This window comes from Bombina bombina, chromosome 1 (assembly GCF_027579735.1).
Source record: "Bombina bombina isolate aBomBom1 chromosome 1, aBomBom1.pri, whole genome shotgun sequence".
Lineage (NCBI taxonomy): Eukaryota > Metazoa > Chordata > Amphibia > Anura > Bombinatoridae > Bombina > Bombina bombina.
In genome coordinates, this window is record NC_069499.1 from 1,341,249,276 (window position 1) to 1,341,276,399 (window position 27,124).

The following is a 27,124-nucleotide window of genomic DNA, read 5'->3' on the forward strand; positions in this document are numbered from 1 at the left end:
AACACTAAATTACCAAAAATAATAAAATATTACAATAATTTTAAACTAATTACACCTAATCTAAGCCCCCTACTAGCTATTAATATAGCTTCAATATAACTAATAGTTACATTGTAGCTATTTTAGGATTTATATGTATTTTACAGGCAACTTTGTATTTATTTTAACTAGGTACAATAGTTATTAAATAGTTAATAACTATTTAATAACTACCTAGCTAAAATAAATACAAATTTACCTGTAAAATAAATCATAACCTAAGTTACAATTACACCTAACACTACACTATCATTAAATTAACTAAATAAATTAATCCTATATAAAACTAAAGACTTACCTGTAAAATAAACCCTAATATAGCTGCAATATAACTAATAGTTACATTGTAGCTATTTTAGCATTTATATTTATTGTACAGGCAACTTTGTATTCATTTTAACTAGGTTCAATAGCTATTAAATAGATATTGACTATTTAATAGCTACCTAGTTAAAATAATTACAAAATTACCTGTAAAATAAATCCTAACCTAAGTTACAATTAAACCTAACACTACACTATCATTAAATAAATTAACTACAAGTACCTACAATTAAATGCAATTAAAAAAACTAAACTAAAGTACAAACCCCCCCCCCCACTAAATTACAAAAAATAAAAAAATATTACAAGAATTTTAAACTAATTACACCTAATCTAAGCCCCCTAATAAAATAACAAAGCCCCCCAAAATAAAAAAAATGCCCTAACCTATACTAAATTACAAAAGTTAACAGCTCTATTACCTTACCAGCCCTGAACAGGGCCCTTTGCGGGGCATGCCCCAAAGAAAACAGCTCTTTTGCCTGTAAAAAAAAAACACAATCCCTCCCCCCACATTACAACCCACCACCCACATACCCCTACTCTAACCCAAACCCCCCTTAAATAAACCTAACACTACCCCCCTGAAGATCTCCCTACCTTGAGTCGTGTTCACCCAGCCGGGCCGAAGTCTTCATCCGATGGGGCAGAAGAGGACATCCAGACTGGCAGAAGTCTTCATCCAAGCGGGGCAAGAAGAGGTCTTCCATCCATCAGAAAAGTACAAAAAAACAAACAAACACTAAATTAGCAAAAATAATAAAATATTACAATAATTTTAAACTAATTACACCTAATCTAAGCCCCCTACTAGCTATTAATATAGCTACAATATAACTAATAGTTACATTGTAGCTATTTTAGGATTTATATTTATTTTACAGGCAACTTTGTATTTATTTTAACTAGGTACAATAGCTATTAAATAGTTAATAACTACCTAGCTAAAATAAATACAAATTTACCTGTAAAATAAACCCTAACCTAAGTTACAATTACACCTAACACTACACTGTCATTAAATTAACTAAATAAATTAATCCTATATAAAACTAAATACTTACCTGTAAAATAAACCCTAATATAGCTACAATATAACTAATAGTTACATTGTAGCTATTTTAGCATTTTTATTTATTTTACAGGCAACTTTGTATTTATTTTAACTAGGTACAATAGCTATTAAATAGTTATTGACTAATTAATAGCTACCTAGTTAAAATAATTACAAAATTACCTGTAAAATAAATCCTAACCTAAGTTACTATTAAACCTAACTCTACACTATCATTAAATAAATTAACTACAAGTACCTACAATTAAATACAATGAAATAAACTAAACTAAAGTACAAAAAAAACAAACACTAAATTACAAAAAATAAAAAAAATTACAAGAATTTTAAACTAATTACACCTAATCTAAGCCCCCTAATAAAATAACAAAGCCCCCCACAATAAAAAAATGCCCTACCCTATACTAAATTACAAAAGTAATCAGCTCTATTACCTTACCAGCCCTGAACAGGGCCTTTTGCGGGGGCATGCCCCATAGAAAACAGCTCTTTTGCCTGTAAAAAAAAACACAATACCCCCCCCACATTACAACCCACCACCCACATACCCCTACTCTAACCCAAACCCCCCTTAAATAAACCTAACACTACCCCCCTGAAGATCTCTCTACCGTGTCTTCACCCAGCGGGCCGAAGTCTTCATCCGATCGGGCAGAAGAGGACATCCAGACCGGCAGAAGTCTTCATCCAAGCGGGGCAAGAAGAGGTCTTCCATCCATCAGAAGTCTTGATCCAGGCGGCATCTTCTCTGTTCATCCATCCGGAGCGGAGCGGCAGCATCCTGAAGACATCCCACGCAGAGCATCCTCTTCTTTCTTGATCCGACGACTAAGTGACTGTACCTTTAAGTGACGTCATCCAAGATGGCGTCCCTTGAATTCCGATTGGCTGATAGGATTCTATCAGCCAATCGGAATTAAGTTAGGAAAAATCTGATTGGCTGATTCAATCAGCCAATCAGATTCAAGTTCAATCCGATTGGCTGATGGAATCAGCCAATCAGATTGACCTCGCATTCTATTGGCTGTTCCGATCAGCCAATAGAATGCAAGCTCAATCTGATTGGCTGATTGGATCAGCCAATCGGATTGAACTTGAATCTGATTGGCTGATTGAATCAGCCAATCAGATTTTTCCTACCTTAATTCCGATTGGCTGATAGAATCCTATCAGCCAATCGGAATTCAAGGGACGCCATCTTGGATGACGTCACTTAAAGGTACAGTCACCTAGTTGTCGGATCAAGAAAGAAGAGGATGCTCTGCGTGGGATGTCTTCAGGATGCTGCCGCTCCGCTCCGGATGGATGAACAGAGAAGATGCCGCCTGGATCAAGACTTCTGATGGATGGAAGACCTCTTCTTGCCCCGCTTGGATGAAGACTTCTGCCGGTCTGGATGTCCTCTTCTGCCCGATCGGATGAAGACTTCGGCCCGCTGGGTGAAGACACGGTAGAGAGATCTTCAGGGGGGTAGTGTTAGGTTTATTTAAGGGGGGTTTGGGTTAGAGTAGGGGTATGTGGGTGGTGGGTTGTAATGTGGGGGGGGGGGTATTGTGTTTTTTTTTACAGGCAAAAGAGCTGTTTTCTTTGGGGCATGCCCCCGCAAAAGGCCCTGTTCAGGGCTGGTAAGGTAATAGAGCTGATTACTTTTGTAATTTAGTATAGGGTAGGGCATTTTTTTATTTTGGGGGGCTTTGTTATTTTATTAGGGGGCTTAGATTAGGTGTAATTAGTTTAAAATTCTTGTAATTTTTTTTATTTTTTGTAATTTAGTGTTTGGTTTTTTTGTACTTTAGTTTAGTTTATTTCATTGTATTTAATTGTAGGTACTTGTAGTTAATTTATTTAATGATAGTGTAGTGTTAGGTTTAATAGTAACTTAGGTTAGGATTTATTTTACAGGTAATTTTGTAATTATTTTAACTAGGTAGCTATTAATTAGTCAATAACTATTTAATAGCTATTGTACCTAGTTAAAATAAATACAAAGTTGCCTGTAAAATAAATATAAATGCTAAAATAGCTACAATGTAACTATTAGTTATATTGTAGCTATATTAGGGTTTATTTTACAGGTAAGTATTTAGTTTTATATAGGATTAATTTATTTAGTTAATTTAATGACAGTGTAGTGTTAGGTGTAATTGTAACTTAGGTTAGGGTTTATTTTACAGGTAAATTTGTATTTATTTTAGCTAGGTAGTTATTAACTATTTAATAGCTATTGTACCTAGTTAAAATAAATACAAAGTTGCCTGTAAAATAAATATAAATCCTAAAATAGCTACAATGTAACTATTAGTTATATTGTAGCTATATTAATAGCTAGTAGGGGGCTTAGATTAGGTGTAATTAGTTTAAAATTATTGCAATATTTTATTATTTTTGCTAATTTAGTGTTTGTTTGTTTTTTTGTACTTTTCTGATGGATGGAAGACCTCTTCTTGCCCCGCTTGGATGAAGACTTCTGCCAGTCTGGATGTCCTCTTCTGCCCCATCGGATGAAGACTTCGGCCCGGCTGGGTGAACACGACTCAAGGTAGGGAGATCTTCAGGGGGGGTAGTGTTAGGTTTATTTAAGGGGGGTTTGGGTTAGAGTAGGGGTATGTGGGTGGTGGGTTGTAATGTGGGGGGGGGTTGTGTTTTTTTTTACAGGCAAAAGAGCTGTTTTCTTTGGGGCATGCCCCGCAAAAGGCCCTGTTCAGGGCTGGTAAGGTAATAGAGCTGTTAACTTTTGTAATTTAGTATAGGGTAGGGCATTTTTTTTATTTTGGGGGGCTTTGTTATTTTATTAGGGGGCTTAGATTAGGTGTAATTAGTTTAAAATTCTTGTAATATTTTTTTATTTTTTGTAATTTAGTGGGGGGGGGTTGTACTTTAGTTTAGTTTTTTAATTGTATTTAATTGTAGGTACTTGTAGTTAATTTATTTAATGATAGTGTAGTGTTAGGTTTAATTGTAACTTAGGTTAGGATTTATTTTACAGGTAATTTTGTAATTATTTTAACTAGGTAGCTATTAAACAGTAAATATCTATTTAATAGCTATTGTACCTAGTTAAAATAAATACAAAGTTGCCTGTACAATAAATATAAATGCTAAAATAGCTACAATGTAACTATTAGTTATATTGCAGCTATATTAGGGTTTATTTTACAGGTAAGTCTTTAGTTTTATATAGGATTCATTTATTTAGTTAATTTAATGATAGTGTAGTGTTAGGTGTAATTGTAACTTAGGTTATGATTTATTTTACAGGTAAATTTGTATTTATTTTAGCTAGGTAGTTATTAAATAGTTATTAACTATTTAATAGCTATTGTACCTAGTTAAAATAAATACAAAGTTGCCTGTAAAATAAATATAAATCCTAAAATAGCTACAATGTAACTATTAGTTATATTGAAGCTATATTAATAGCTAGTAGGGGGCTTAGATTAGGTGTAATTAGTTTAAAATTATTGTAATATTTTATTATTTTTTGTAATTTAGTGTTTGTTTGTATTTTGGTACTTGTATGATGGATGGAAGACCTCTTCTTGCCCCGCTTGGATGAAGACTTCTGCCGGTCTGGATGTCCTCTTCTGCCCCATCGGATGAAGACTTCGGCCCGGCTGGGTGAACACGACTCAAGGTAGGGAGATCTTCAGGGGGGTAGTGTTAGGTTTATTTAAGGGGGGTTTGGGGTATGTGGGTGGTGGGTTGTAATGTGGGGGGGGGGTTGTGTTTTTTTTTTTACAGGCAAAAGAGCTGTTTTCTTTGGGGCATGCCCCGCAAAGGGCCCTGTTCAGGGCTGGTAAGGTAATATAGCTGTTAACTTTTGTAATTTAGTATAGGGTAGGGCATTTTTTTTATTTTGGGGGGCTTTGTTATTTTATTAGGGGGCTTAGATTAGGTGTAATTAGTTTAAAATTCTTGTAATATTTTTTTATTTTTTGTAATTTAGTGTTTGTTTGTTTTTGTAATTTAGTGGGGGGGTTTTGTACTTTAGTTTATTTAATTGTAGATAATTGTAGGTACTTGTAGTTAATTAGGTTTAATTGTAACTTAGGTTAGGATTTATTTTACAGGTAATTTTGTAATTATTTTAACTAGGTAGCTATTAATTAGTCAATAACTATTTAATAGCTTTTGTACCTAGTTAAAATAAATACAAAGTTGCCTGTAAAATAAATATAAATGCTAAAATAGCTACAATGTAACTATTAGTTATATTGCAGCTATGTTAGGGTTTATTTTACAGGTAAGTATTTTGTTTTAAATATGATTCATTTATTTAGTTAATTTAATGATAGTGTAGTGTTAGGTGTTAGTGTAACTTAGGTTAGGATTTATTTTACAGGTAAATTTGTATTTATTTTAGCTAGGTAGTTATTAAATAGTTATTAACTATTTAATAACTATTGTACCTAGTTAAAATAAATACAAAGTTGCCTGTAAAATAAAAATAAATCCTAAAATAGCTACAAAGTAACTATTAGTTATATTGCAGCTATCTTAGGGTTTATTTTACAGGTAAGTCTTTAGTTTTAAATAGGATTAATTTATTTAACTATAGTAAACTTATTTCGTTTTATTTAAATTATATTTAAGTTAGGGGGTGTTAGGGTTAGGGTTAGACTTAGGTTTAGGGGTTAATAACCTTATTATAGTAGCGGCGACGATGGGGGCGGGAGATTAGGGGTTAATAATTGTAGGTAGGTGGCGGTGATGTTAGGGAGGGCAGATTAGGGGTTAATAAAATGTATTATAGTGTTTGCGAGGCGGGAGTGCGGCGGTTTAGGGGTTAATACATTTATTATAGTGGCGGCGATTTGCGGTCGGCAGATTAGGGGTTAATACTTGTAGTTAGATTGCGGCGACGTTGGGGGGAGGCAGATTAGGGGTTAATAACTATAATGTAGGGGTCGGCGGTGTTAGGGACAGCAGATTAGGGGTTAATAGCTATAATGTAGGCGGCGGCGATATCGGGTCGGCAGATTAGGGGTTAATACTTGTAGTTAGATTGCGGTGACGTTGGGGGGAGGCAGATTAGGGGTTAATAACTATAATGTAGGGGTCGGCGGTGTTAGGGACAGCAGATTAGGGGTTAATAGCTATAATGTAGGCGGCGGCGATATCGGGTCGGCAGATTAGGGGTTAATACTTATAGTTAGATTGCGGCGACGTTGGGGGAGGCAGATTAGGGGTTAATAACTATAATGTAGGGGTCGGCGGTGTTAGGGACAGCAGATTAGGGGTTAATAGCTATAATGTAGGCGGCGGCGATATCCGATCGGCAGATTAGGGGTTAAATAATGTTATTATAGGGTTTGCGATGTGGGGGGGCCTCGGTTTAGTGGTTCATAGGTAGTTTATGGGTGTTAGTGACTTAGTGTACTAAATGGGTGTTAGTGTAGTAAAAACATACCGAATTTCGGAACGGAATAGAACCGAATTCAGCCGAATCCGAATAAATCCGAAACGAATTTATTCGGATCCGAATAAATCCGAAACGAATTTATTCAAATTTTGCCGAATCAGATTCGATCCGAAACGAAATTCTAAAAGTCCGAATCGATCCGAACCGAAAACGAACCGAATTTTTTAGCGGTGCACATGTCTATTTGTAAAATAGTTCGAAAAGTGTGACGTTGTGTATTGCCTGTCTAGTGTATGTAATGGTTATTGTCCACTCTTGACTATCAAAGGCCTGGCCTAGGTCTCTCTCCCAGGCAAGAATATTATGTGTCTTCTGCAGTGTAGGGAGGTCCTGTAGACATTGATAATGTATCGTCAGTGGGTGATGTCCCTGCAGTCCCATTTGGTACCTAGTTTTCCATAGTGTAGGCTCTCGTGGGGGAGACTGAAAGAAATTCCAGCTATGTAACAATGACCTAAGACGTGTGACCTAAAAGTGCAGTCTACGGGGGATTGAGTATCGTGTTATCAAAGTGGGTCCAGTCGCCCAAACCCCATCTAGGAACATATCCCTGACAGTGTCTATGGAGACAGGCGTCCAAACCTGTACATTTGAATTTGGGAGCCCCCTAAGGAGCCCCCTGATGCCGTGAGTGGGGGATGGATGGGGAGCTACTCTAGAGGAGTGGCGCAATTTGTGCCAGAGACTGAGGCAATGCTTAATGATAGGATTGGGGGTAAGAGAGAGTGGTTTACAGTGCTGTGGAATCCACACCAAGTCTCGGAGTAGGACACTGTGAGGTAAAGAAGCCTGCTCTATTTCGTACCATCTAGGGTATTCCACGCTGAGGCCCCAACTAGAAATGTGGGTTAACATGGCAGCCTCATAATACATTTTAAGGTTGGGGAGGCCTAAACCTCCTTTGTCTATCGGGGTCTGTAGGATCCTCTTAGCCACTCTAGGGTGAGCGTCAGCCCAGATGTATCTATTGAGGAGCGACTGGAAACTATCTAAGTAGGCATTGGGGAGGTGGAGGGGGAGGCATCTAAATAAGTACGTGAGTTTTGGTAGGATCATCATTTTGAAAGCAGATATCCTGCCCTTCCAAGAAACCTCCCTGTATCTAGGAAGCTGTAACATCTGTCTGAAATCACGGAGGAAATGGTTATAGTTAGTTGACATCACACTCTTAAATTCATGTGATAAGAAAACACCAAGGTGGCGTAATCCCTTAGGGTTCCATTTAAAGTTGTGGGTCACCTTTAGGGCCCGCAATTGGGGCGTGGGTATATGGATCGGGTAAGCCTCTGTTTTAGACACATTCAACTTGTAGAACGACATACTGCCAAAAAGGTCAAATAGGTTTAGTAGATGTTGGAGCGATCGGTCAGGATCTGTGAGGAAGACCGTGAGATCGTCTGCAAATAGACTAAGTTTCTGGTAGGTCCCCTGAATGAACACACCCTTAATGTCCCTGCTGATGCGGATGGCCTCAGCAAGAGGTTCTATAGCCAGGACGAAAAGAAGAGGGGATAGTGGGCATCCCTGCCTGGTCCCGTTTCTGAGAGCAAGGGCTCAGAGCAAAATCCTAAGCCCCTCACCCTTGCTGTGGGATTAGAATATAAGGCACCCACGGCTTTGCAGAAGATCTCTGGCAGTCCAGCTGTTTTTAGTACTGCCCTTAGGTACTCCCAGCGCACCCTGTCAAACGCCTTTTCGGCATCGAATGACAGGGTGAGAAGGGGTCTCCCCATCCTGTCGACCTCAGCAAACACATTAATGAGGCGACGCGTACTGTCAGTACCCTGACGATTGAGGACAAAGCTCACCTGATCTCTATGGATGAGTTTGGGCAGTAACAGCCCTAGTCTTGTAGCTAGGATTTTTTAGAAGAGCTTAATGTCCAAGTTTATAAGCGAGATAGGGCAATAACTTTGACACAGCGTCGGATCTTTTCCCTCCTTGGGAATGGTCAAAATAGAGGCTTCTAAGTATTCATGAGGGAGCGACCCAGTCTTAATGATTTCTGAGAATAGCCTTTTTAGATAAGGTATGAGGAAGGGGGCAAAAGCTTTATAAAATAAGGGGTAAATCCGTCAGGGCCGGGGGCCTTGTGCAATTTAAGGGAGGAGATGGGCTCTTTAATTTCTTGGGTTGTTATAGGGAGGGCTAAATTGTCTGCTTCATCGGTCTCTAGTTTTGGGAGGTGGAGGGAGGATAGGAAATCAGTAATGACGTGAGAGTCAGCTTTGTGCGTGGAAGTGTCGGTCTCTAGGTTATATAGCTCGCTGTAGTAGGACATAAAGGCCTTACCAATGTCTCGGGGAGCATGTAGGGTATTCCCTGAGTAGCAGATCTTTTGGATCCTAGTCGCCTTTGTTCTGGCTCTAAGCATAGAGGCTAATAGTCTATCAGCCCTATTGCCTTGGTAGTAGAAGAGCTTCCGAAACCGGAGCAAGGATTCCTGAGTCCTAATCGTCTCCCTAGTGGTAATGTCAGCTCTAATTTGACCTATGCATCTAGCAATCTCTGGGTCGGGGCGGCGTTTATTTAGTGATTCTAAGGGTCTAAGTTCTCCAAAGAGTTGGGCTAAGGTCGCCCCCCTCTCGCGCCTAAGTCTTGAGGCTCACTTTATTAATGTTCCCGTGAGGTAGGCTTTAAAGGCAGCCCACAAGGTTGTGTCATTAGTCTGTTTAATGTCATTAAGCGTAAAGAAATCCTGTATGTCTGAAGCGGTTTGCTGGGACCAGGGGTTTTTAATCAGGGAGTCTGTAAGTCTCCAGGATCTCAAGCAACCATCCGGAGGAAGTGGGTTCATAGTGACCGTAACCATGTCATGGTCTGACCAAGTGCAGGTTACTATCCTAGCTAATCTCAATCTATCTAAAGTCCGGGGGTCAGAAAACAAATAATCTATACAGGAGTATGAATGATGTGCGTTAGAATAAAATGTATAGTCCCTATCCATTGTGTGAAGACATCTCCAAATGTCAAAACAATTATGCCTCATGAGCAGGTTTCTAAATCTTCTAGAAGGGAGGCTGACTGTTCTGTCAGGGTCTCTATCTGTCCGTGCACGTCTATCAATAATGTGGTCCCAAGTAGCATTAAAGTCTCCCATCAAGAGTACGGCTCCTTGCTTTAACTGTTCTACCCTCTCAAACAGTTTCCCTAGGAATGAGGATTGACGTGTGTTAGGGGCATAAACATTAACGAGGGTGAACATGGAGTCATTTAAGGAGCATACAATGATCAGATATCTACCCTCAGGGTCACCTTCTATCGTGGTGGGGTTATACTTGACATCCTGTCTGATGAGAATAGCTACTCCCCTTTTTTTTTTTAGTGAACGAGGCCGTTTCGCACACCGGGTATAGTGAAGATCTAAGGGTGTGTGAGGACCCGTCGGTCCAGTGCGTCTCTTGGATAAAGGCAATTCCTATTTTATGTTTTTTTAAGTTGTCTTACCAACAGGCTCTGCTTCGTCGGTGTATTTAACCCCTTGGCGTTCAGGGTGGAGAATGTCAGCTCAGTCATGGTCTGTCAGTGGGGGCTTATAGGTGAAGGTCCGTTGCAGCGGGATTTTGAACCAGGTGGGCATTTACTTTGAGATGTTACCTCAGGTGTTACCCTCTGACAGAGCTAAGGTGGGATTTCTCATCTCGTTACTCTCTGACACAGCTCTTGCCTGGGCAAATCCCTTGTGGGAGACTAATAAACCTGTGATTTCAAATTACCCTGAATTTGTGGCCTCCTTTCGAAGGGTGTTTGATGTTCTGGCTCCCTCCTCCTCTGCTGCTAAACGACTCATGTCCCATTCAGCAAGGTACAAGATCTGTTGCTCAGTATGCTATTGAGTTCCGTACGCTTGCCGCAGAGGTAGGTTGGAACAATGAAGCCCTTGTTGCCACCTTCTTTCATGGGCTCTCTGATGCGATTAAAGACGAAGTTGCTGCCAGAGATTTACCAGAGCATCTCGAGGCATTGGTGTCTTTTTTTATCCTAATTGACATCAGACTCAGAGAGAGACCCTCTTTCAAGGAGCGCTTGCGGAAGCCTCCTGTTCTGTTGTCTCCTACGTGTTCGTTCCCACCCATGCCTCCCTCTCCTCCCATGCCTCCTGGTCCCGAGTCACCAGGTACTGCTGAGCCAATGCAGTTGGGATTCATGCGTCTCTCCACGGCAGAGAGGGCCTTTAGGAGGAGGGAGGGGCTCTGTCTCTATTGTGGGTTACAGGGCCACCTTTTGAAGTCTTGTCCTACACGGCCGGGAAGCGCTCACACCTAAGGTCCTGTCAGGGGCAGACCTTGGGTGGTTTATCCTCGTCCCCGGAACCACTTAAGGAGAAACCTTTTGTCACGGTTGTCTTTTCCTGGGTGGACTCCTCCATAGTCACTCAGGCTCTTGTTGTCTCCGGTGCTGCAGGCTATTTCATTGACAGTGCTTTTGTATCAAAGCACTCCATTCCTGTTTTGCCTCGGTCTGTTCCGCTTCCTATTGAGGCCATTGATGGCAGGCCCCTTCAGCCCGCACTCGCTACTCATGAAACTGCTCCATTGTCCATGGCTGTTGGGGCTCTCCATTTTGAAACCCTCCAGTTCCAGGTGATAAACTCTCCGCATTTTCTGGTTGTTCTGGGTTATCCTTGGCTCCAAAAGCACAATCCCAGTCTCGACTGGTGCAGGTCCGAAATTTTGTCGTGGTTCCCCCAATGTATTTCCACTTGTCTTCGGAAACCAGTTAACGTCTTGTGCACTTCTTCAGGTATCTCAATTGCCAGAGGAGTACCGAGAGTTCCTAGATGTTTTTGACAAGGAGCATGCCGGTACGTTGCCTCCTCACCGGTCTTACGATTGTGCCATAGACCTGCAACCCGGAGCCATTCCTCCTCGGGGCCGGGTGTACCCTCTGTCTGTTGCAGAGAATTGTGCTATGGAGGAGTATGTTGCCGATGCTTTGTCACGGGGAATAATGTGAAAATCCTGCTCTCCTGCAGGGGCTGGCTTCTTCTTTGTGAAGAAAAAGGGTGGCGAGTTAAGACCATGTATCGATTATAGGGGTCTTAATCGTCTTACCATTAAGAATGCTTACCCTGTTCCGCTCATTACGGAACTCTTTGACCGCCTCAAGGGAGCTACGGTCTTTACTAAACTTGATTTGAGAGGAGCGTAAATCTCGTTAGGATTAAGGAGGGTCACAAATGGAAAACAGCATTTAACACCAGGAACGGGCATTATGAGTATCTTGTTATGCCCTTTGGCCTATGTAATGCTCCTGCTGTTTTTCAGGAATTTATTAATGATGTCCTACGAGATATGTTGCAACAGTGTGTTGTGGTGTAGTTAGACGACATCCTCATACACTCACCCACACTTGAGGCTCATCGTTCTGATGTTACACAGGTTCTTCAAAGACTACGTGAGAACGGCCTGTTTTGTAAACTCGAAAAATGTGAGTTCCATCAGACTCAAGTAACCTTCCTAGGTTATGTTATCTCAGTTGCAGGGTTCTCCATGGATCCTGACAAGTTATCTGCAGTTCTGCAGTGGCCTTGGCCAGTTGGTCTTCGGTCTATTCAACATTTTTTGGGGTTCGCCAATTACTATAGAAAGTTTATTAAAAACTTTTCTTCCTTGGTCAAACCTATCACAGACATGACCCGTAAAGAGAATGATCCACTCCATTGGTCACCTACTGCCATTAAGGCCTTTGATAGTCTTAAGACTGCCTTTGCTGCCGCTCCAGTTCTGGCTCATCCTAACCCTGTCCTGCCTTTCATTCTTGAGGTTGATGCGTCTGAGACTGGAGTAGGTGCCCTCTTGTCTCAACGTCCTACGCCTGACAGTTCCTTGCATCCGTGTTGTTTCTTCTCTAAGAAATTGTCTCCAGCGGAGTGCAATTATGAAATTTGCGACAGGGAATTACTGGCCATAATTTTGGCACTCAAGGAATGGAAGCATCTTCTCGAGGGTACTAGCGTGCCAGTGCTCATTCTTACTGACCACAAGAATTTAACTTATCTATCTGAAGCAAAACGTTTGTCGCCCCGACAAGCCAGATGGGCGCTATTTTTGTCTCGGTTTAATTATGTGGTCTCCTACCTGCCTGGTAGTAAGAATGTTAGGGCTGATGCCCTCTCTCGACAATTTTCACCTCTGTCCAAGGAGGAGTCTGTAGCTACTCCTGTTATACCTCCTGACCATATTTTGGCTACCATACTTACTAATTTGACTTCTCCCTTGGGGGAGGAGATCCTGGCTGCACAAACCAATGCACCTCCTGAGAAACCTAGTGCTAAGTGTTTTGTTCCTGAGAATCTTCGAACTAAACTTTTGCACACTTACCACTATCCTAAAGCCACAGGTCACCCATGCAAGAACCAAATGATTTGGTCTGTCACTCGACAATTCTGGTGGCCAGGTCTTCGTTCTGATATTGTTGCGTATGTGTCCTCCTGCTCAGTTTGTGCACAGAATAAGACTCCTCGACATCTTCCTGTGGGTCTTCTTCAACCTATTGCTAATGGTGAGCGTCCTTGGACACATCTTTCCATAGACTTCATTGTCGAGCTCCCTGTTTCCAATGGCAATGCTGTTATCCTTATGGTGGTTGACCGTTTTTCTAAAATGTCACATTGCATTCCCTTGATGAAGCTTCCTACCGCTCAGGAGCTTGCTTCGATTTTTGCCTGGGAGGTCTTCCATTTACATGGGTTACCCAAGGAGATAGTGTTGGACCGGGGGAGCCAGTTTGTCTCCAGATTTTGGCGTTCCGTTTGTGCTCAAATGGGGATCCAGCTTTCCTTCTCCTCGGCATATCACCCTCAATCCAATGGGGCTGTGGAACGGTCTAAACAAGCTCTGGAACAGTTCCTCCATTGCTATGTCTCAGATCACCACAATCATTGATCTGAACTGTTACCTTGGGCAGAGTTTGCTCGTAATAGTGCTATTAATGCTTCCTCCAAGTTATCCCCGTTCATGGCAAATTATGGGTTTCAACCATCCTTGTTGCCCGATTCATTCATGTCTCAGGGTATTCCGACTTTGGAGGAGCATCTCCGGCAACTCCGTTCCACGTGGGTGCAGATTCAGGATTGCCTTCATCATTCTATGCAGCGCCAAAAGTTCCAGGCTGATCGTAGGCATCTGCCCGCACCTTCCTACCAGGTTGGTGAGAGAGTTTGTCTGTCCTCCCACAACTTGAACCTTCATGTGCCTTCCAATAAATTGGCTCCCCATTATGTTGGACCTTTTCAAATACTCCGACGGGTTAATCCTGTGGCCTACGCTCTTGACCTTCCTCCTGCTATGCGCATCTCCAATGTTTTTCATGTCTCCCTCTTGAAACCATTGGTTTGTAATCAGTTTACCACTGTGTTGACTCGTCCCCGTCCTATCTCTGTTGACAACCATGAGGAGTATGAGGTCAGCAGCATTATTGACTCTCGTATGTCCAGGGGCCGTGTACAGTATTTGGTTCACTGGAGGGGCTAAGGTCCGGAGGATCATTCTTGGGTTCCCTCCTCTGATGTTCATGCTCCCGCCTTCCTCAGTGCCTTCCATGCCCGTTTCCCCAATAAGCCTTTTGTCCTCCCACGGGGGAGGGGTCATTGAGGGGAGGGTACTGTCAGGGTTTTTTCCCTGTTGTTTGCCATGTACTGCTGGCAGCCATTTTACTCACCTCTCTTCCTGACTATGGTGCATTGTGGGGGATGCTGCTCATTTCCTATACTTCCTTTTATGGCCAGACTGGTGTGCATCATCCATGTGAGACAGGATGCAGTCTCAGAATTGTGATGTCATCACTTATTATTTAAAGGGCCTCTGTTCAGTATCCTTTGCCTTTGTGTTGTCTCAAACCTGTTTGTGAGAGTTCCTGTGTATTACCAGGCTGCCTGACGTCCTTCCCGGTTCCTGATCCCTGGCTTGTTCCTGACTCTGCTGTTTTCCTTGTTCCTGATTCTGGCTCGTCTGACTATTCGCTTTGGCTCCTGACTCGGCTCGTCTGACTACCAGCTCTGGTTTTGACTCCTGGCTTGTTATTTAACTTGTGGACTTTTTATAATTTTTTTGCTATGAATAAAGGTGTGATTATTTTTGCACTTCTCGTCTCAGTCTGATTCCTGGCACCCTGACACCTGTCCTGTAACTGCCTATGGGCTTCCCTAATTTATGATTCTCTGTCTAGAGTCACGACATTGCCCCCTTTGTCCGAAGGTCTCACTGTAATTCTACTGTCTTGATTTAATTTATTTAAAGACTCCTTTTCCTTAAAGGATAGATTTCTGTTTTTTGGATTTTTGACTTAAATCTCTCAATTTCTCTTCTACCACTTTTTGGAATGTTTCTACTGAGTGTGTTCTAGAGTTTATTGGGTAGAAATTACTCTTTTTTCTGAATATACTGAGATCTATGTCCCGTTTAGCAGGCCTTGTAGGTCACTTACTGTACATAATTCAGAAAATAATTGTTTTCCTGAACCCTCAATGTCATGTCTGTCCTACCCTGTTCCACATCAGCATTTATAAAATGTTTGTGAAGTAACAACTTACACACACATTTGTTCTCATCTAAGATGGTATTGAACAATTTGAAATGCTGAGACGGAACAAAGTTAATACCCTTGGACAATAGGCGCATTTCAACATCTGTTAGATTTACACTGGATAAGTTAATCACATTATTATTCATGCATTATTCTTTTGTTCTTTCCCTAATCTTGTGGCATAAGTCCTTTGTTGTGTCTTCTTCTTGTTCTGTTGTATACTCCCTTCCTCTTCTATGTATGTTGGTCGTTGCTCCTTTTCCTCTTTTGCCTCTATGTACTTTTTTCATCTTCCCACTGCTAAAGTCTCTACCTGTTTGTTTTTTTAGGTACTACCTGTTGGTGTTTCAAAAGATGCCTGTAGGACTGTGGGATGTGTTTCTTCAGTGTTGCCTTCACAATCCGAGGATTCTATCTCATACTCGGTGTCAGAGAAGGTTACCTGTTTAGATTTCTTTGTACGTTTTTTAAACCATCTTCTTCCCTTTTTAGGTTCCCAGCCAAAGTTCTCATTGTTATCCCACCTATAGACTGTCTGGTGGTCATAATCATACTTGTCACGTCTCATTTTTCTTGATATAAATTCCCACAATTCTTGCCAGAATTAAATCATATTCCCTTCAAATTGTTTATCATAAATTCTGGATCTCTTTGGACAGTTTTTCTTGTATCTCCATTTCATCCAAAAGTTTACCCCTTTGTTTTTGTTTATATTCAATTAATAAATCAATTTAGGCAAATAAACAGGTGTCTAAGTTCATATTCCATTTGGAAATGAATTCCGCCTCCACAACCCTAAATGAGGGAAATTTTCGAATTCGTAATCCCCTTGGTATACATTTGTTATGCTTGTATATTAAAAATGTTTTGATATCCAACTCTAGTTTTATATCTTTCTTCCTTAGGGTATCGATTTAAAAAAACAAGCTGTCAATAATATGTAATACCTCATCTGTCTCATAATTAATAAAATGTTCCCCAAAATCAGTGAGGACATATGACATTTCCTCACTGTTATCCATATTTAATGTATAGTTCTAATGTGTATATATATCCGTAGTGTTCAGTCAGTCAGATAAATAGTTAGTATGTAAGGTGGGTGAGCTGTACTTTTTAGTATTCACTCATATTAATATGCAGGTAAATCTTAGTCACCCAGCTCATCTTCAGCCGCTAGTGTTTACAGGATTATCCTCGTAGGTCCAGGTATCGGGTAGGCTGCAACTGCTGCAGGATCAAAATAGTTCAATGCTATACAAACGAAGAGAACCTGTGCGCTCTGCCTTATCCGTCACTGTTTTCTCACGGCACACAGGAGCGTGGGGATGACATCACACGTCACAATGAGGAGTGCTAAGCAGACAGCGTTATTCATCCATAATGCCAAAAGTGTAAAGGCAAACAGAAATGTCCAAACACTCTTCATTTCTACATTTTGTCCACACTATGCATTTCAATTAAAAACATATTATTCAAAAACGGATAATATCCAAAAGTTATAAGTAGGTTTAGTAGGAGAGCTAATTAACTATAAAATACAATCAAGACAAACTTAGGTTATGTAACTCATTTAGCTTTTAAACCATATTTATATTTAATATTTATACAACTATATTAAAGTCTAATTCAATAGTACTCTAACTTTTGTACATTTTCCGTTTTTGAATTATATGTTTTTAATTAAATTGCATAGTCTGGACAAAATGTAACAATGTGTCTTTAAGAAATGAGCCTATTTAATTGATGGATGCTGAAACTGTGAGCAGTGAACAAGTGCTTACGAGCACGAAACATGTCTGCTGCATAGGAACCCAGCTGTCCTCACTATGATAAGCCAGTCATTGCGGTGTCAGAGCTGCTGATACACTTTGTTTTTAAGTATTCAAACACATTTTGGACTTTTATTTATTTGAGGATTGTTAGGACATTTCTGTTTGCCTTTACACTTTTGGCGTTATAGACGAATAGCGCTGTCTGCTTAGCACTCCTCATTGTGACGTGTGACATCATCCCCACGCTCCTGTGTGCCATGAGAAAACAGTGACGGGTAAGGAAGAGCACACCACTTCTCTTCGTTTGTGTAGCATTGAACTATTTTCGCCCTGTAGTGGTTGCAGCCTACCCTATACCCGGACCTACGAGGATAATCCTGTAAACACTAGCGGCTGAAGATGAGGTGGGTGAGTAAGATTTACCTGCAGAACGCATAAGCATACTGATATGAGTGAATACTAGTGTACAGCTGACCCGCCTTACATAAAAACTATATATATAACACACAGAGAAAACCCAGCACTCATCTACAAGCTCTCAGCTAAGATTTAAAAGCAAAAATGGAAAGGTTAGTAACCGCATCTGGCCAAATGGGACAAGCTCAGGTACCACGTCAGGGTACTCAGGTATTGGAAAGGACCTTGACGTGGTACCTGAGCTTGTCCCATTTGGCCAGATGCGGTTACTAACCTTTCCATTTTTGCTTTTAAATCTTAGCTGAGAGCTTGTAAGTGAGTGCTGAGTTTTCTCTGTGTGTTGTATTAATTTGTTTTGTAATTTTCCCTATGGTTCTTGCACCCAGACCTGTCTGGGGTTAACTGCTTGTGGCTCTGGGGACAGCACAGCTTCCTGTGAGTGCCAGTGGCACCCAGGGCTGAGCATGTTGCAGGGTCATGGGATGTGTACCCGGTCCGGTATGAGAGTGCAGTTCCCTTCCGTGTTTTGTATATATATATATATATATATATATATATAGGCTGACCATATTGCCGCTTTAAAAAGGGACACACATGAAAAATACATGTTAGGGTTCTCATAATGGAACATTATTCCAAACCATTTCTTTAAACAGCCCTGACATATGTATTTTTCATATGTATTTTTCATATATATATATATATATATATATATACACACATTAGAACTATACATTAAATATGGGTAACAGTGAGGAAATGTCATATATCCTCATTGACAGACGGTTTTTTTAAATCAATACCCTAGGGAAGAAAGATATAAAACTAGAGTTGGATATCAAAACATTTTTAATGTACAAGCATAACAAACGCATAACGAAGGGATTATGAATTCGAAAATTTCCCTCATTTAGGGTTGTGGAGGCTGAATTTATTTCCAAATGGAATATGATCTTAGACACCTGTTCATTTGCCTTAATTGATTTATTAATTGAATATAAACAAAAACAAAGGGGTGAACATTTGGATGAAATGAAGGAGATACAAGAAAAACTAAAAACTGACCAAAGAGATCCAGAATTTAAGGCTTATGATAAACAATTTGAAAGGAATATGATTTCATTTATGCAAGAATGTAAATCAAGAAAAATTACACGTGACAAGTATGACCACCAGACAGTATATAGGTGGGATAACAATGAAAACTTTGGCCATGAGCCTAAAAAGGGAAGAAGATGGTTTAAAAACCGTACAAAGAAATCTAAACAGGTAACCTTCTCTGATACCGAGTATGAGATAGAATCCTCGGATTGTGAAGGCAACACTGAAGAGCCACAGCCCACATTCCTACAGACATCTTTTGAAACACCAACTAGTAGTACCTAAAAAAACAAACAGGTAGAGACTTTACCAGTGGGAAGATGAAAAAAGTACAAGAGGAAGGGAGTATACAACAGAAAAAGAAGAAGACACAACAAAGAACTTATGCCACGAGATTGGGGAAACAACAAAAGAAGAATGCATGAATAATAATGTGATTAATTTATCCAGTGTAAACCTAACAGATGTTGAAATGCGCCTATTGTCCAAGAGTCTTAACTTTGTTCCGTCTCAGCATTTCAATTTGTTAAATACCATCTTAGATGTGAACAAATGTGTGTGTAAGTTGTTACTTCGCAAACATTTTATAAATGCTGATGTGGAACAGGGTAGGGCAGACATGACATTGAGAGTTCAGGAAGACAATTATGTTTCATTTTCTGAATTATGTACAGTAAGGGACCTATAAGCCCTGCTAAATGACAACACTAAAGATTTAGAGCATTTAGTGACAGAACGGGACATAGATCTGAGTAAATTCAGAAAAAATTGTAATTTCTACCCAATAAACCCTAGAACACACTCAGTAGAAACATTCCAAAAAGTGGTAGAAGAGAAATTGAGAGATTTAAGTAAAAAATCTAAAAAACAGAAATCTAATCTATCCTTTAAGGAAAAGGAGGCTTAAAATAAATTAAATCAAGACAGTAGAATTACAGTGAGACCTTCGGACAAAGGGGGCAATGTTGTAACTCTAGACAGAGAATCATACATCAGGGAAGCCCATAGGCAGTTACAGGACAGGGAAGTATATACTAAATTGAAAGAAAATCCCACCAGACATCAGTATATGATGATTTTAACTGACATAGTGAGATCTGCTAGATACAACAATGTGAATTTACAAATGACAGAAGAAATGTTGGAACCTGATTATCCACTGACCCCCATATTTCACTATTTTCCAAAAGTCCACAAGGACATGCACAATACCCAGCGGGCATTACCTTTAGTTAGAGAATTGCCCAGCTTTATACAAGATACCACGTCTTTACTGCTGAAATTGCAAAGAGTAAAGTGGAAATCTTCCTATAAATTTCTGGTAGTAGACGTGGCCTCGTTGTATACATCTATATTTCATGATAAGGGGCTTAAAGCAGTTGAATTTTTTCTTGAACATCACAGTAACTATGATATTACAACTAAACAATTCATTATTACATCCATTGAATACCAACTTACCCACAATTTTTTCATGTTCGAGGGGGGTTTCTATCTCCAAAGACGTGGGGCTGCTATGGGGGCTAAATGGGGATAAATTTGCCCCCTGCTATGCCAATCTCTTAATTGGATGGTGGGAGCAGTTTCAGGTCTTTGGGGATAGAAACCCTCTTCGGGATAAGATAATCTTTTATGCCAGATTCATAGATAATCTGATTTTAATCATAGAGCAAAATATCAACATTTTCTGTGAGTATTTAAATCAAATCCCGTAGTGGCATTAAGTTAGTGGGAGAACAAAATGAAAATAAAATCTGTTTTTTGAATGTTATAATGGTAGGAAACAGTAAAACTCAGACCATTGAAACTGACTTGTATAGAAAACCGAAAGCTGGCAACACAATCATTGAATATAACTCATGCCATCCGTGACACACTGTACAAGGTATCCCTAAAGGACAATACATTAGGGCCAAAAGAAACTGCACAAGTTAAGATAAGTACTCTATACAAGCAGATATGATTACAGGACGCTTAAAGGATAGGGGCTATGATGAAAAAACCTTAAATAAAGCTTGAAGAGAAGTGGATATATTATCCAGAGATGAATTATTGAAATATAAAAATAGACAGAAGAACAATAAGGTTAGAAGTCAACAACCCAAGTTGATAACTACTTATAGAGGCCAAACTACTTATAACTACTTATAGAGGCCAAATTATCAAAGGTCTTGCCAATGGGCCGCCAGCAGGGAGGTGTCAATCAACCCGATTGTACTCGATAGGGTTGAATTGCGGCAATTCCTGTCCGCCTGCTCAGAAATGGACCTCATAGCCTGGAGTATAGTGGTATATGCAAAATCGTTAAAGAATGCATCCCTATCCTATATTCTCATCCTATACTGAAAGAAATCATACAGGGAGGGTGTGCATTTGTATCTAAAAAGATAAAACATTAGGCAATTATGTGTCCCCTTCTGATTGTTCAGGAAAAAAATCAAACACTTGCTGGTTAAAACAGAGAAAAGGTTTCTTTAAGTGTAGAATAAACATGTAAAATATGTGATTATATAACAGAGGGTGACAGCTTTACATCTACACATACCCCAAAACCTCATAAAATCAATTTTTATATAAATTGTGCTACAACACATGTGATATATCTATTGACCTGTAGGGGGTGCTATAAGCAATATGTAGGAAAAACAAAAGACTCCTGAAGGATAGGTTTTGAGAGCACGTCAGGTCAATAGAAAATCCAGAATCTGATACCGCGATAGGAAGACACTATAGGGAATTCCATAATTCTGATTCCAATCTATTAACTGTACAAGCGATAGATCACATCCCTATATGGAAAAGAGGGGGTGACAGAGAAGAAAAATTAAACCTCAGAGAGGTATTCTGAATTTTCACTCGGAATACTGATATATTGACTTATGTGTATAGACCTACAGTATGTAGGAACATTGGAGAGTACTATTAAATTATACTTTAAAATAGTTATATAAATATCAAATATGGTTTAAAAGCTAAATGAGTTACATGACCTAAGTTTGTCTTGATTGTATTTAATAGTTAATTAGCTCTCCTATTGAACCTTATAAACACACACCATTTAACCCTGTATTTTCAAAGTCCAGGGCCCACCAGATCTTAATTTCTAATAGGGGGGGTGCCACAATAATACCGCTTTCAACACTTGTTCAAACCCACTTTATAGATATTCACCGTTGTAAGTAATCTTGCTATATGCAATAATTGTAACTCACATATCCTTCAGTGACACATGTCCGTCGGTGCTCGGTCCTAGGGGTTGCCCTCGCACTCCAGACCGTGTCCTGTGGGCCGTTCCTCCCCTCCTCAAGCTTCCTAGCTAACTGTGTCTCCATATGAGTATCGGCGTTGTTCACGTCGTTTCTGTGTAGCCGGTGACGTCAGTGGCTACGTACTCACCCCCTGGTCTGTGGCCTCACTAGCATCCAACCGGAACTCCTCTGCTGGCTCCAAATATGAAAATTCAATTGCACAATGCTGGTAATGGAGTGATCCGGAGTCTTGCAGGTAAAATAAAAAGTCCTTTATTATTTCTCAAGTTTAAAAACAGGTTAGCAGCTTCTATTCCAAGTAATGCAATCCATCTAGGGTAGGCTTGTCACTAATGCTGACATGTTTTGGCTACTTCTGCCGTAATCATAGCTTGATTAGTGACAGCCAAGCCTCTACTTAAAAAGCTGTTGCCCTCATTCAATAGGTTAAATGAAATTGACATGTTAGCCAATGCCCTGTCTTTTCTTGCTTGACCATTGATGTGTTAACATTAACCCTTTCCTAGACACAGTATATCAACCTTTGACATTTCTATTTACTAAGTATGAATAAAGTTTAAATTCAAAATAGATAAATATATTGCCTGCTGTGGTATCTCTATTCTTTGCTGGCAAACTATATTCAATTTAATATATATGGAAACATGAGAATAAAAGGTCTACTTTACCTCGTTTTCAGAGAGGTTTTTAAACATTTCAAAATAGCCAAAATAGTGACAATTAATGGTTATTGTACATATTCATTTGTGTTAATGCACAAATATTTGCACCAACTTACAGATATGCAGAGACCCAAATAGTACTGCACACAGCTTGTTAGTGAATACAGGTTTATCACAATATACCTGTTAAAAACCATTGCAATAGATTTCGTCATACTCCATTTTGTGTTTTAATATATGGGATTATAAAGTATTTAGTTGTATTTTACTTCTCTTCTCTCCACCTTTAACTATTGCATGATTCACATAATTTCATAATTAAATGCAACCCCTTATAATGTATCACGTCACTGAATACTTATTTAAGTCCAGTAATTAATTAAATCAAACTCACTGTTTAGACCAGTGCTTTCCAAACTTTTCATGTTGGTGACACACTTTTAGACCTACATCATTTTGCATCACAGTAATTCAGTTGTACTAGCAAACAGGAGGTTAACTTGTTTTAAGAGATATGGACACATACATAAATGATATAATAACAAAATGTATTTACAAGTAACAGTATGTAAGTATGTGCAAGAATTAAAAAAGTTTAATAACATCAATAGCAACTTACTATTTTAATGGGATGTATGAGGTTGATGGGATGAACACAGTTTCTGAATATTTAGTGGAATATTAGCTAAAGACACTCGCATTTCATCATCAAGCATTTTTAAGCGCAGTCAGGAGCCAATTTTCCCAACAAAGATGCCAATGGGAATAGTTTCAATTCCCGCTGAGCTGTGCCAATCGGTTAAGATGATCTGTGACCAACTAGATATCAATCACATGATATGCGTAGCTGGCAGACGGAAAGTCAGAAACCAAAAAAAAAAAAAAATGTTAAATTCAAAAAATTTGTGCTAAAGCAGGGACACACCTACACACTGCTGCTGACACACTAATGTGTCACGACACACAGTTTGGAAAGCACTGGTTTAGACCTTTTATTCTCATGTTTCCATATATATTAAATTGAATATAGTTTGCCAGCAAAGAATAGAGATACCACAGCAGGCAATATATTTATCTATTTTGAATTTAAACTTTATTCATACTTGGTAAATAGAAATGTCAAAGGTTGATATACTGTGTCTAGGAAAGGGTTAATGTTAACACATCAATGGTCAAGCAAGGAAAGACAGGGCATTGGCTAAAAGTCAATTTCATTTAACCTATTGAATAAGGGCAACAGCTTTTTAAGTAGAGGCTTGGCTGTCACTAATCAAGCTATGATTACGGCAGAAGTAGCCGAAACATGTCAGCATTAGTGACAAGCCTACCCTAGATGGATTGCATTACTTTTTATTTTACCTGCAAGACTCCGGATCACTCCTTTACCAGCATTGTGCAATTGAATTCTCCTATTGAACCTGCTTATAACTTTTGGATATTATCCGTTTTTGAATAATATGTTTTTAATTGAATTGCATAGTGTGGAAAAAATGTAACAATGTGTCTTTAAGAAATGAGACTATTTAATTGGAGGATGCTGAAACTCCTGTCAGCAGTGAACAAGTGCTTATGAGCACGAAACATGTCTGCTGCATAGGAGTCCAGCTGTCCTCACTATGATAAGCCAGTCATTGCGGTGTCAGAGCTGCTGATACACTTTGTTTTTAAGTATTCAAATACATTTTGGACTTTTATTTATTTGAGGAGGGTTTGGACATTTCTGTTTGCCTTTTACACTTTTGGCGCTATGGACGAATAACGCTGTCTGCTTAGCACTCCTCATTGTGACGTCATCCCCACACTCCTGTGTGCCATGAGAAAACTGTGACGGGTAAGGCAGAATGCACCGCTTCTCTCCGTTTGTGTAGCATTCACCTGCATACAGCTGGCAAGATAAATCAGTGAGACTCGCTGGTGTAAAATGCTTACAGAATATAATAAGAATTGTGAGAGACATTCAGACAGACCCTGGAAACCGTCCTGTTCAACCAAGTGTACCTCCCACTTTCTGAAACTGTCAGTTCTGTTTTACATAAAACAAACATACACATAAATATACAAAGTATGATCCTAATTTGTTAAATTTACACTTAAACTTTTAAAGCATAATCAGAATTAAATGTAACCAAATTCTCAAGTCATAATTGCTGTGATATATTGCACTGGACTTGTCTCTTTTTCACATCCAGAAATGCAGGAAACCTAGGGCCTGATGATCTAAAGCTCTCTGCTCAGGTGAGATGATCTGAAATGATCTTACAGAAATGAGAGAGATCTCACAGTGCTGGAGAGTTCCGCCCTTTTTCTTTGATCATTCAGTAAGTTCAGCCCCTGTGAAGTCTGCTCTACAATTTCTCTTCAAGCAGGATAATCTTTGATCATCAGGCCCTTAGGGTTTTAAATGATTGGCCCATCTGTTTTACTACTGGATCTGTGTATGTTACTGAAACAAAGAAGGGTATACACAAGTTTTCATATAACTTCATGTAATAGACACTACTATAAAGAAGAATGTGCACAGATACTTCGATACATATACAGTGTAAAACCATTTAAAATGTACTTAGAAGTTCCCAATTTAACACTGTTGATGAGGTTAGGCTGGGACACTCACTGAAATGGGCTGAGAAAGCACGAAAAATAGACACTCCCCCCTCTCCTCCAAATGAAAAGACCAATTACACAAACAGGGACTGGCAGGAGTCTGTAGACACCAGTATACATCTAAAACATTGGGGCTTGGTTTGGAGTCTAAAAATCAGCACAATGTTATTTAAAAATAAGAAAAACTATACATTTTTACAAAAACACCCCAGATGAGCTATATAAATGAATCGTCTACAAAACATTTATGCAAAGAAAAATCTAGTGTACAATGTCTCTTTAAATCTTTAAACAATGTGTGCCACTGAAAGTGTATGTGGGTACAATTACTGACCCTTGTCTATTACTGGTACAAAGGGGTTAAGTCATCAGAATTTGTGTGGCACTGTCAGCCATTGGAAAATAGCGCAATGATTTGTGTATATTACTGAAACTAAAATATATAAATAAATCATCACTCAGTGTAAGTTACTGGCAGCCAAGCTGAGTTACTGACCTCTATGTGTTGTTGAAATAAAGGGGTTAAAAATTGTACTGTGCATGTAACTGGAAATAAAGGCTACAAAACAATGCTGTGTGTAGCTAGCATAAAGTTGATACATTGCTGCTTTGGATGGTCCATAACACTACCCAAACTGTACATTTGGGTACAAAGCAGACAAAATGTTTTTGTAACCTGATGACTGTCTTTTGCAGCCATAAATAATGTTAGAGACAACATGTGTCCTGTTCATTTTGATTGGTTGAATCTCTCTGTTTGCCATCCTTCTCAACCCTTAGCTATGTATTGAATGAAACTTGGGGGAAGTTGTGTTTTGTATAAATATAACAGTCCCAAATATAGTTCATTTAGCTTAAAATTATCTGTGAAGCTGTCATGCTCTTACAGAACCTCTTTCTCAAAAGTAATGCATGTGTTGTGATTTATAATGTGACGGTAAAGACTTTAATCTGGGTATTAGAGTTGTGGATTACTTTGGTTTGTGATGACAATTACTCAGAGTTGTGAAAACCTTCTATAGTCTTCTGCATATCAATAAGGTACAAACACAGCAACCTCCAGCACAGGCAAAATGCATCATCAGAAATATTTGTTTCTAGGCCTGTAGTTGTTTTTCCCCCCTTTTAATATAGATGCTGTAATTATGTTTGTATCTTTCTATGTAGAATGTCAACATACACATTGCTATAGTATTACACAGTGTACTTTATTACTACATATAATTATGTGGATTTTACATAAAACAAAATATAAATATGGAGTATGGAGCCCCAATCCTAAATATTTTATTAACAGAAAAATGCACAATCATTAGAAAAAGTGGGTTGAAAAGTCTTACAGAAGGGAAAACTTTTTATTGCACTTGATGAATAGATGTGAGGTATTTGTGAGGGGGCACTGAAGGAAAGTCTATGGCTACAGTAATTAGTAAAGCTGAACAAAAACCTATTTAATTATGAGGCATTCATCTTCATTATTATTGCAATTATAATTGTGCTACTATATTGCATTCTTGTTTATGTGATCCTTTGTGTCAGTGTGCTGTAAACGTTATATGATTGTGTTACAGGGTTATGCTAACACAGTCATATTATTACTCACCCACATGTAATATTCTGATATCAAATAATATGTACATTATGTGAAGCTGCTGTTACTGGCTGACCAGTTATAGGCAACATGGTAACCCCTGCCCTCCCTTTCAGGGAGAGACCCAACTAAAGAAGGAGAGTTCGGAGAAGAAATCAGCAAACCAGAGAGAGAAGGGCATGAAGTCATTAACAGAGAGAGAAAAAAGACCATTAATAAAGAAGACAATACAATCCATACAGAAATTAAGAATGCGCGTACTGAAGAGGAAGGAGGCCAAAAAGAAAGTGCTGAGTTTAAAACTAAATGCAAGCAGGAAGAA

The 27,124-nt window shown here is 39.2% G+C and overlaps 1 protein-coding gene and 1 long non-coding RNA gene across 2 annotated transcripts in view; one reads left to right on the top strand and one right to left on the bottom strand.

Moving 5' to 3' along the window:
- LOC128649380 (uncharacterized) overlaps positions 1 to 26,978 on the top strand; it is a 47,151-nt gene extending 20,173 nt beyond the window's left edge. Inside the window, exon 3 of the long non-coding RNA XR_008400669.1 lies at positions 26,919 to 26,978. This is a non-coding gene — a long non-coding RNA (uncharacterized LOC128649380). The remainder of the gene's footprint in view (positions 1 to 26,918) is intronic.
- Positions 1 to 27,124, bottom strand: part of USB1 (U6 snRNA biogenesis phosphodiesterase 1) — a 598,389-nt gene that overhangs the window by 500,542 nt on the left and 70,723 nt on the right. The gene's annotated exons all lie outside the window — the stretch shown is intronic.